The sequence below is a fragment of the Oncorhynchus gorbuscha genome, linkage group LG01, assembly GCF_021184085.1.
Source record: "Oncorhynchus gorbuscha isolate QuinsamMale2020 ecotype Even-year linkage group LG01, OgorEven_v1.0, whole genome shotgun sequence".
Taxonomy (NCBI): Eukaryota; Metazoa; Chordata; class Actinopteri; order Salmoniformes; family Salmonidae; genus Oncorhynchus; species Oncorhynchus gorbuscha.
Genome location: NC_060173.1, coordinates 24,346,167 through 24,356,983, shown reverse-complemented (window position 1 = coordinate 24,356,983; position 10,817 = coordinate 24,346,167). Strand labels below are relative to the sequence as shown.

At 42.5% G+C, this 10,817-nt stretch overlaps 1 pseudogene; it reads left to right on the top strand.

The window, feature by feature from the left end:
• Nucleotides 1–1,075: 1,075 nt before the first annotated feature.
• LOC124002085 lies at nucleotides 1,076–10,817 on the top strand (annotated as a pseudogene).

The following is a 10,817-nucleotide window of genomic DNA, read 5'->3' as shown; positions in this document are numbered from 1 at the left end:
TAGGATGAATATAAAATAATATATTGTGCTGCGATTAATGGAAAAAAAAGGCCTCAGCAAAAACAATTTGAAAAATTCAGTGGATGTTTTGTGGGCGGGGCCTCTGGGTTTAGTGGTCCTGTGGGGGAGGGGTGGGAGGGGCTACTGAACTTTCTTGCAGTTCTTCTGTACCTTATTGAATTTGTGTGTGTGTGGGGGGAGGGGCACGGTCTGAGGGAGGTAGAGAGGGAGGGAATAATGGTAAAGGATTAGCATCCTGCTCTTTTCTCTTTTGTTTGTTTAATTTCATGACTGAGTGTGTACGGGGGGAGGACAGAGGGTTAATATGACTTCCTTGTTTTTTTTGTGCCCCTCTGTCAATATAAATTAAATTAAATAAACTAAAATGTTCAAAAAAATGCTTGTTTCAAGACAGATAAGGACTTGTAAAATCTATTCATAAGTAAGGTTATGAAAGATCTGACAATTTAGAGGTTGTGCATTTAATTATTTACTTTTATTTTAAATGTTGCTCTGAATCCATATAATAATGTAATGACTAATTCCATTACTTTGGCATTGCTATTTATTTGGAATAAAACACCCCAAAATTCCTTATACCCTTGAGACTGAACTGTAATTGGACTAATTAATCCAAGTTTTGATCATTTTAATAGAGAATCAGAGCTACAGTAATGCCCTCACATGTCTCCTGATCACATTACTTCTTCCAGTAAATCATGTGACTTTGGTTTCCACCACCTGGCCCAACTGTGCGTGTAACGGTGTTGACAACAGTGATCCAATCGCTCTCATTGGAGAATGACGTGGCTGACTTTTCTGTGCAAATCTTTCTTTAACCCCTAACTGCTAATTGCTTTCTATTTCCGATTACAGCAAACATGATTTAGTTTTATATGTAACTGATGTCTGATCACATCAGTGCTTCTGGTCATGTGTTGGAGTCCCCCTTTGTCCCCCCCCCTCCTCTTATTTTCCTTCAATGTGCTGCTGCTTTGCTAAGTGGTGCCAGAGCAGCTCCAGGAATCTGCTCAAAATGTTAGTTTAGAGTCTTCTCTGGTTCCACATAGCCTAGCAGCAGAGCTGGGCTTATGCTGAGAGGAACCCTGAGCAGGTAGAGGAAGGGAACGCGGGGCACGGCAGGCAGCACACCCAACAGACTGACAAACAAATGAACGGGAAAGGAAAGAGAGAAAACCACCTCCCGTGAAGCTGAAGAAGAAGTGCTTGTCGCATCTCCCTGACAGAAGGTGAAGAATGGGAGAAGGGAAGAAGGGATCCGGAGGAAGAGAGAAGAGCAGAGGAGCACCCCCCATCAGAGGAGAAGAAAGAGGTGAAGGCCGAGGATGGAGGCCCAGCGCCCGAGAACTTCCACAAGTGCTGTGGCTGTCACTTCCCCCTACTCATCGCCCTGCTGCAGTTGCTGCTGAGTGTGGCCATCGCAGCCGTGGCCTTCCCCATGGTCACAATCAGCCCCTCGCTCCTGGCCAGGGAGACCCCACACTTGGCTGGCATCCTTGTAAGCATGGACCTGCCTCGTCCGCCTGTATGCATGTTCACTTAATATGGCATAGTGCCATTATTGTAGCTGCATGGGCCTATGCCTTATCTTTCTCTGGTCCCCATGTCCATCTGACCTCACTACATGACTGCATGGATCCTCATCGTCTAACAAATCAAATCAAATGTTATTTGCCACAAGCTTCGTAAACAGCAGGTATAGACTAACAGTGAAATGCTTGCTTACGGGCCCTTCCCAACAATGAAGAGAGAAATAATAGAAAAGTAATGACACTTCATAATAAATACACAATTAGTAACAATAACTTGGATATATCTATGGGGTGACTAGTACCTAGTTGATGTGCAGGGGTACGAGGTAATTGAGGTCGATATGTACATATAACTAGGAATAAAGTGACTAGGCAATAGGATATATAATAAACAGTAGCAGCAGTGTATGTGATGAGTCAAAAGCGTTCAAAAAAGGTCAATGCAGATCGTCCAGGTAGTTATTTGGTAAACAAACTATTTAGCAATATTATGGCTTGGTGTAGAAGCTGTTCAGGGTCCTGTTGTTCCAGACTTGGTGCATCGGTACCGCTTGCCGTGTGGTAGCAGAGAGAACAGTCTATGACTTGGATGGCTCGAGTCTGAACATTTTTAGGGCTGTCCTCTGACACCGCCCTGTGTAGAAGTTCAGGATGGCAGGGAGCTCGACCTCAGTGATGTACTGGGCCGTCAACATTACCCTCTGTAACGCCTTGTGGTCGGTCGGGTGCCAAGCAGTTGCCATACCAAGAGGTGATGCCAGTCAATATGCTCTCAATTGTGCAGCTGTAGAACATTTTGAGGATCTGAGGGCCCATGCCAAATCTTTTCAGCCTGCTGAGCGGAAAGAGGCGTTGTCGTATGTTGGTGTGTGTGGACCATGATAGATCCTTAGTGATGTGGACACAGAGGAACTTAAAGCTCTAGAGCCTCTCCACTACAGCCCTGTCGATGTGGAGAGGGGCCTGCTCGGCCCTCCTTTTCCTGTAGTTCACGATCAGCGCCTTTGTCTTGCTGACGTTGAGGGAGAGGTTGTTGCCCTGGCACCACACTGCCAGATCTCTGACCTCCCTATAGGCTGTCTCATCGTCGTCGGTGATCAGGTCTACCACTGTCAATGCAACCTTGTGTATCTACTCTAGCGCACAGACATATGTACATATCTCCTCATCTCCACATTTGTCTCAACACATTTGCATGGCCCTCTTGCACATTAATAATTGCTACCTCTTCAGTTTGTACGCCGTATGTCCTTCTGCATAGACTTGTCACTTTGTCCCTGTTGTATTTCCATCTTGCCCTGACTGCAGGTACACATACAGTGTACACCTCCTTATCAGTCGAGTCTCATCTCTCTATTCACACGTCACCTTACATGATCTCCATCTAAAGTAAAAATGAGGGTTATCATGCTTTACTGCCTTTTCTATAGCTGTTAGAATCTCAGTGTTTAAAGGGGAAAGTTCCCCTCAGTCTCATTAAACACATTGGGTGACATTCTAAATGTAAACATTTTGATTACTAGCAATTAGCTTCACATTTGCTCCCTCACTCGCTGACTGTTGATTAGATCTCGTAGAAACAGTATACTGGCTTAAAGGGCTGTAACAAGTTTCAAACTTTCCCCCAACTGTAATCATGGCAAGACTTTGGCCTTGTAAAAGTACTTGGCTTGCAGAGAAAACAACAAGTCTAGAATGGCAGTCAGAGTTATGGCTCTTAGCCTCTTACCTCAATCCTACAGTTAGCTAATGTCTTTAGATAAATAAAGCAAATAATACTGAAAACAATGGACGGTAACACTGTACCTTATGTTGCAACATTGTATCAACATGTCGTCAGGATTTCCACTGAAGTTCTGCTTAGGAGTAATACAAGTTACATAAGATACAGCATTTCTATATTGAATTTGGAATATTCTCATGCTACAACAAATAATATTTTACTCTATAGAAACTACAATAATGAACGCTTTCAACCCCAAGGCCATAGAGGCCTACTAATGATAACACAGGGGTCTGACTATGTGTTTTTCTCTACTATCTATAGCATTGACTTTCTAGTGGTGAACATTAGCATTTCTTTAACAAAATCATGTTGTCCACGTGAGATACTACACAGTTGCATCTCTGTACAGGAGAAAAACATGTTTTCTCTCAGCTTCCCATATACCCTAATTACAGTGTGTACAGATGTGTGCAATCGGAAGTCTTAGTACACACAGGGAACATCCATTCTGAGATTTACGGCCCGGTGAAAAACACTGAGTTCACCAAGATCCTTCAAGAGAATTGTGATTCCTCACCTCTTAAAATAATTAAATTAGATGCTGCATGTTAGTCACAAGACTCTAATATGCTCTGAGAGAGGGTGTGTGTCATTGCAAGAGAGGAGGAAAACTGTTTTGCCATAGCAGTAAGAATGTCATCAGCTGATAAGCTGATGCTGAAAGTGCAGAATATTAAGAGTGAACTTGGGATGAACAGCTTGAAGAGGGTTGAAGAGGCCCCTCTCAGCAGCAAATAAGATAAGAGGTTTGCGTGTGTGTGGCTTAGAGCACCATGGCAACACTTGGTGTTGATCAGATCAGAATAAAATTCAGTTTCCCAATAACACAAATGCCATTCAGAAAATAAGAAAGCAGTGATCATGTACTGGTAACTATTTACTTAAAGCATGCAGGAATAATGCAATGTGAGACTTTCATGAGCATGCATGACCCCTTATGTCTTGCCACTGAGTAAGGCTGTTAACCCACTGTTCCCCGGGCGCCGAAGGCGTGGATGTTGTTTAAGGCAGCCCTCCGCACCTCTCTGATTGAGGGGTTGGGTTAAATGCAGAAGACACATTTCAGTTGAATGCATTCAGTTGTACAACTGACTCGATTTCCCCCTTTCCCTTTCCCTTCCCTTAAAGCAGTCTTTGTATTTTTAAAGCAAACATTAAAGAATGATTAACTTAAAGTATACAAGTATATTTTGCAAAGCATATAGAATGACCCTCACTAAATACATTTTCCTCTGTGTTCTATGTTATTCTAGTTGTGTGTGGCCTCATTGCTGGGCTTCCTCCTCTACTCCATTACATACCTATCAGATGAGAGTACGTCCATGCAACTCATCGCCAAGGTGAGACCCACATGCCATGGCTGCGGGAAGATCATTTGGGGTGGGGGTGCTGTCGATATACAATACCAGTCAAAAGTTTGGACACACCTACTCATTCAAGGGTTTTTCTTTATGTTTACTATTCTCTGCATTGTAGAGTAATAGTGAAGACATCAAAACTATACATTAACACACGTGGAATCATGTCGTAAACAAAAAAATAATAATTACTGACAGCATCACCATTAAAGCAAACCCACACCATCACACCACCTCCTCCATGCTTCACAGCGTGAATCAGGCCTTCATGGTCGATTTGCTGCAAAGAAACTACTACTAAAGGACACCAATAATAAGAAGAGAGTTGCTTGGGCCAAGAAACACGAGCAATGGATATTAGACTGGTGGAAATCTGTCCATTGGTCTGATGAGTCCAAATTTGAGATTTTTGGTTCCAATCGCTGTGTCTTTGTGAGACGCATAGTAGGTGAACAGATCAAATCAAAATCAAATCAAATGTATTTATATAGCCCTTCGTACATCAGCTGATATCTCAAAGTGCTGTACAGAAACCCAGCCCAAAACCCCAAACAGCAAGCAATGCAGGTGTAGAAGCACGGTGGCCAGGAAAAACTCCCTAGAAAGGCCAAAACCTAGGAAGAAACCTAGAGAGGAACCAGGCTATGTGGGGTGGCCAGTCCTCTTCTGGCTGTGCCAGGTGGGGATTATAACAGAACATGGCCAAGATGTTCAAATGTTCATAAATGACCAGCATGGTCAAATAATAATAAGGCAGAACAGTTGAAACTGGAGCAGCAGCACAGTCAGGTGGACTGGGGACAGCAAGGAGTCATCATGTCAGGTAGTCCTGGGGCACGGTCCTAGGGCTCAGGTCCTCCGAGAGAGAGAAAGAAAGAGAGAATTAGAGAGAGCAACTTACCATCCTGAGACAAGGCTGAGTAAAGCCCACAAAGATCTCTGCGTGTGTGGTTCCCACCATGAAGCATGTTGGAGGTAGTGTGATGGTGCTTTGCTGGTGACACTGTCAGTGATTTATTTAGAATTCAAGGCACACTTAACCAGTATGGCAACCACAGCATGCTGCAGCGATACGCCATCCCATCTGGTTTGCGCTTGGTGGGACTATCATTTGTTTTTCAACAGGACAATGACCCAACAAACCTCCAGGCTGTGTAAGGGCTGTTTGACCAAGAAGGAGAGTGATGGAGTGTTGCATCAGATGACCTGGACTCCACAATCACCCGACCTCAACCCAACTGAGATGGTTTGGGATGAGTTGGACCGCAGAATGAAGGAAAAGCAGCCAACAAGGGCTCAGCATATCTGGGAACTTCTTCAAGACTGTTGGAAAAGCATTCCTCGTGAAGCTGGTTGAGAAAATGCTAAGAGTGTGCAAAGCTGTCATCAAAGCAAAGGGTGGCTAATTTGAGGAGTCTGAAATATAAAATCTAAATCTAAAATAGTGTTGATGTCTTCACCGTTATTTTACAATGTACAAAATAGTAAAAATATGGAAGAAACATTGAATGAGTAGGTGTGTCCAAACCTTCGACTGGTACTGTATATATTTTTCCTATTTATCAGCACCCCTACTTCCCACGGCAATACCACACGCCCTCTGACAATTTCCTGTCCAACTGAGCGGAGACCAAGATAAACTGGTCACTCTAATGGGATGATTAGTACTATTTATAGACCAGAATACCATTCATTACTAAATAATATAATAATAATAATAATATATGCCATTTAGCAGACGCTTTTATCCAAAGCGACAATGCACCCCCCCCATTCAAATCAACCATACAAAGGTTGTTCTTAGTCAGTTGGATCTGATTTAAAGTCATGTGTAGGGCCAATATACTACAGCACAGAGAACATTGATTGTCACTTTGACATACTGTACGAAGACCTGGTTTCAAATACTATTTATAATCTTTTGAATACTTGCTTTAGCCTGGCTAGAGTGCCATACGGACAGGGTTTGCACTTTTGCAACTGTTCTTTTAGTTCCATTGCAACAGGCAAGCTCAATGAAGCTCAGATAAAGTATTTGAATTGATTTCAAATATGATTTGAACCCATGTCTGATTGTAGGTTTGTATGGTTGAACCATGAAGGTGATACTGTATGTATAGGGCCATACAGAGAAATACAGAACACAACATGTCTATTGGCAAGGCTCTGTAGGAAGCCTATGGGTAGATGAGCACAGTTATTGAACATGACTTGATCGTTTCAGTTAATTGGCCATACAATGTAGGCAATTGGATTTTCCAACCAATTAATAATACATTGAATATATAATGCGAAAAACTCTCAAAGTGACACAGTGAGTTCAGTGAGTTCACTAAAAACAAGAGATGGGGACAAAAAAGGCCAACTAGACAGGGCCACTGGCACAGAGATCACAGCTGACGCTACAAAGACAAGAAAACAGCTGGAACTAACTGAATGCCTTCCTAAAGAGGAGGGTTTTTATGCACATTTTAAAGGAGCCCAGAGTCTATGGTGCCTTCATGTGGTCCAGGAGAGCATTTCAGAGGCGCGGGGGCAGTCGAGCAGAAAGCCCAATCCCCCATGGAGCAGAGCTTGTTCCTGGAGATGTGGAGGAGTAGGCTATCATGCAATCTAAGGCTGCGGTGAGATTATGGGATAGCAGCAGTTATTTGAGGTATTTGTAATTATTAAGGATCCCCATTAGTTCCTGCCAAGGCAGCAGCTACTCTTTCTGGGGTCTAGCAACATTATTAAGGCAGTTCTAAACAATTAAACATTTTATTTCATAAACCTTTTCACAAGACATTGTGTTCCCTCAGGCCACTACTCTACTATCACATGTCTACAATACAACACACATGTGTACGTGTGTGTAGAGTGCATGTATTATCATGTTTATGTGTCACTTCACAGTCCCTGCTGTTCCATAAGGTGTATTTTTATGTTTAAAAAAAATTGCATCAGTTACCTGATGTGGAATAAAGTTCCATGTAGCCATGGCTCTATGTAGTACTGTACCCTCCCATAGTCTGTTCTTAATTTGGGGATTGTGAAGAGACCTTTGGTGGCATGTCTTGTGGGGTATGCATGGGTATGCATAGCTGTGTGCTAGTAGTTTATACAGACACCTCAGTGCATGCAGCATGTCAACACTTCTTATGGCGGGGCATTGCCATGGATGGACTGGAATGTCAGCAGGAGGGTTTTGAATTCAATTCTGAGTGAGACTGGGAGGCAGTGCAGAGATGCCAGAATGGGGAGCATCGTCCAGATATAACATTTTCACAGATGGACTTCCTCCACTCAAAATGTATGTAGAAGTAGTCCTATAACGTGTAGAAACTCAACAATACATTCAAACAGTAATACAATCTACATTCCGTGGTGTAAATGTATGCAACAAAAGATTGTCGCCATTTTTGCCTTCTTCATGTCTTCCTAAAGTTCCTAGCCTAACATAACACGTGAGTACAGCTATATAAAAGGCTTTGTGAAGTGCTTCTAGCACGCTTTGGTTCAGCACAGTACAATACATCTCATGATGTACTTTCATTCTCCATATTTCACAGTTGTTTTAAATAAACATAAACACCATTTCAAATTAAGCAAGCATCAAACATGACATAATGCTATAAGCGGCGTGTACCGGAAAACAAATACTGAGCGAATGAGGGCTGTGTTACGTAACCTGTGGATTTAGATGAAGGGCTAGTGTTATTGGGATTGTACACTCCAATTACATAAACCACGCAAAGCCCCTCTCACACATGATCAAGCTGTATTTTTCGCCATCAATTCCATAATGTGTACATACCCACACAACATGTGGATAAAGGTACAGTGGATGGGAGCTGCAGGGGATTCTCACATGGACACTACTTTCAGCAGTCAGTCCTCCATTAAAGGGATACTTCCAACTGGAACGTTGTGTGAAAATAACGCAATTCTTTTGAAAATAACTCCCAACAACATCAAAAAGGGGGTCATTTTCTTTGTATCTGTTTGACATGTAAAATATTGACGTTTTAAAATATATACACACTGGTATGGTTCTGCTGGACATAATGAACGAGGTTATAAAGTGGTGAAGTGCCACTTTAAGACAGCCCTGCTACGTCTCTCAGGGTCAGGTTCTACCTCTGGCCGACAGCCAAGACCTGCAGGGATTTATTGGCCGCTGTGCGAGGAGATAATTGTTAGCAGACAAACCTATTTGGATATGGCTAGAGAGTGGGCATACCTTGTTCACTAAGGCTGTGTTTACACAGCCACCCTAAAAATCCAAATCAGATGTTGTTCTCCATATCCCAATTTCTTTTCGGTCTACACTTTTACACGTGACCCACATCAAATTTGCGCATTCACACGGACGTAACATCTGAAGTAGCACACGGATGGAATGCTCATTTTTAGTCACGGTTCCTGTAAATATTGGGGTGGTTGTCATGGAAACGGCAGGTCATGAGCAAAGCAAAATAATGATCAGAGCATCTCATATGAATCATCAGGTTTGTTTCAGGATTCAGATCCACATATAGAGGTGGTATAAATCGAAAGTCAAAAGAACATATTCCATTTGTTTTTCTGCTGTTTACACATAAGGGAAAAGACAACTGGAGTTGTATGTCTTTACTCAGCTTACTGTAACACATTCAATTACTGATTGGTGTGACTTTTACACAGGCAGCCCAATTCAGATATTTTGCCAATTATTTGCATATCTGATACCCATCTAATATTTTGCCTAATGTGTAAACAGTAAAAAATAAAACACATGGTATCTAATCTTTTGACTTTTGAATTCCACATAAATCAGAAGTAAAAAGATCAGATTCCATTAGATTTTTTTGCTGTCATTCAGTCATTTAAATGTATTACAGTAAGTAGCGTAAAGACATACAACTCCAGTTCATCTTCACTAGTATAGACAACTAGAGTCATGTTTAATAGGCTCCAACACGGAAAATGCTTTGAAACAGTGTTGTCATTCGTAGTCTGTCCTCTATTTCAAGTAATTTAATTGCATGCCTGCAGAACATGACCCTGCTGTTGTCCTTCAGGATTAATAATGACCTCCCTCTAAAAATGTATCCCCGGTCCTGGATTCCCACTATGCTTAGATATTCTATGCTATATTAAACTAGCTCACCTCTTCTCCTCTCCCCCTCCAGCTGCTGTACTTTATCCTGTGTGCCATGGGCCTGGTCCTCTCATCCCTGGTCATGGCCTTCTTTGGCCACCACTACGCCCAGACCAACGGCTTCAGCTGCCTGGAGGTGGGCGACGACTGCGTGTGCACCCTGAACCCCCACGACCCTATTCCCAGGACCTTCCCCTACGCTGAGGTCAGCAACTGCGGAGAGGTCACTGGCACCCTGAAGCTGTAGTATGTGCCTTGGGGGCCTCCGTCATGTGGAAGCACCACCATCAAGTGTTCTTTGTGGAGCTGCAGATGGGCTCGCCTTCCTTCCAGCACTGGTAGAAGGTCTGATGGGAGTTGTAGGAAGAAGAGGCCCATGATGATGTCATGATGAAGAGTTAGCCCATGATGATGCCACTATTGAGGGTATTGAGAGATCAGCCAATCAGAATCTTCACTCATTCTTCTCGAATGGACAGATGTATTACACAAAACCTTTTGGTGTGTGCATAAGTGTGTGTTTAGGTTGTTCTCAATCATATTAACATGTTGGGGTCGTTGACGTTTTCTATAATGGCTTTTTGAACGACTTTTATATACTGTGTGGATAACTTTGTACTCGTAGTTGCCAATGCTACATGAGATATTTCTAATAGATGAAAAGACACCAAAGGGGTACTTGGATGGACAGCTGGACCGTGCTATCCGAAGAGGAAAATTGTTTACATTTCTCATTGGCTAATTCAGCAGGAGAGTGTCTCACTCCATTCAATAGTGAAGACAGTATGCAAAATTAGTTGTCTCAAGTTGAGAGAGATTTGCCTTATGTAAAAATCAACTTTTGTGATTCATAAATCACACAACACAACCGGAGACAAGAGCAGAATGAGAAAGATGATGCATTAGCGTTAACTAGTGGTGGGTTGTAATATGGTATTTACTGTACAATGCAGATACTATGGTCAATTCTTTGTACATACTACATGAAGAGAAGGGTT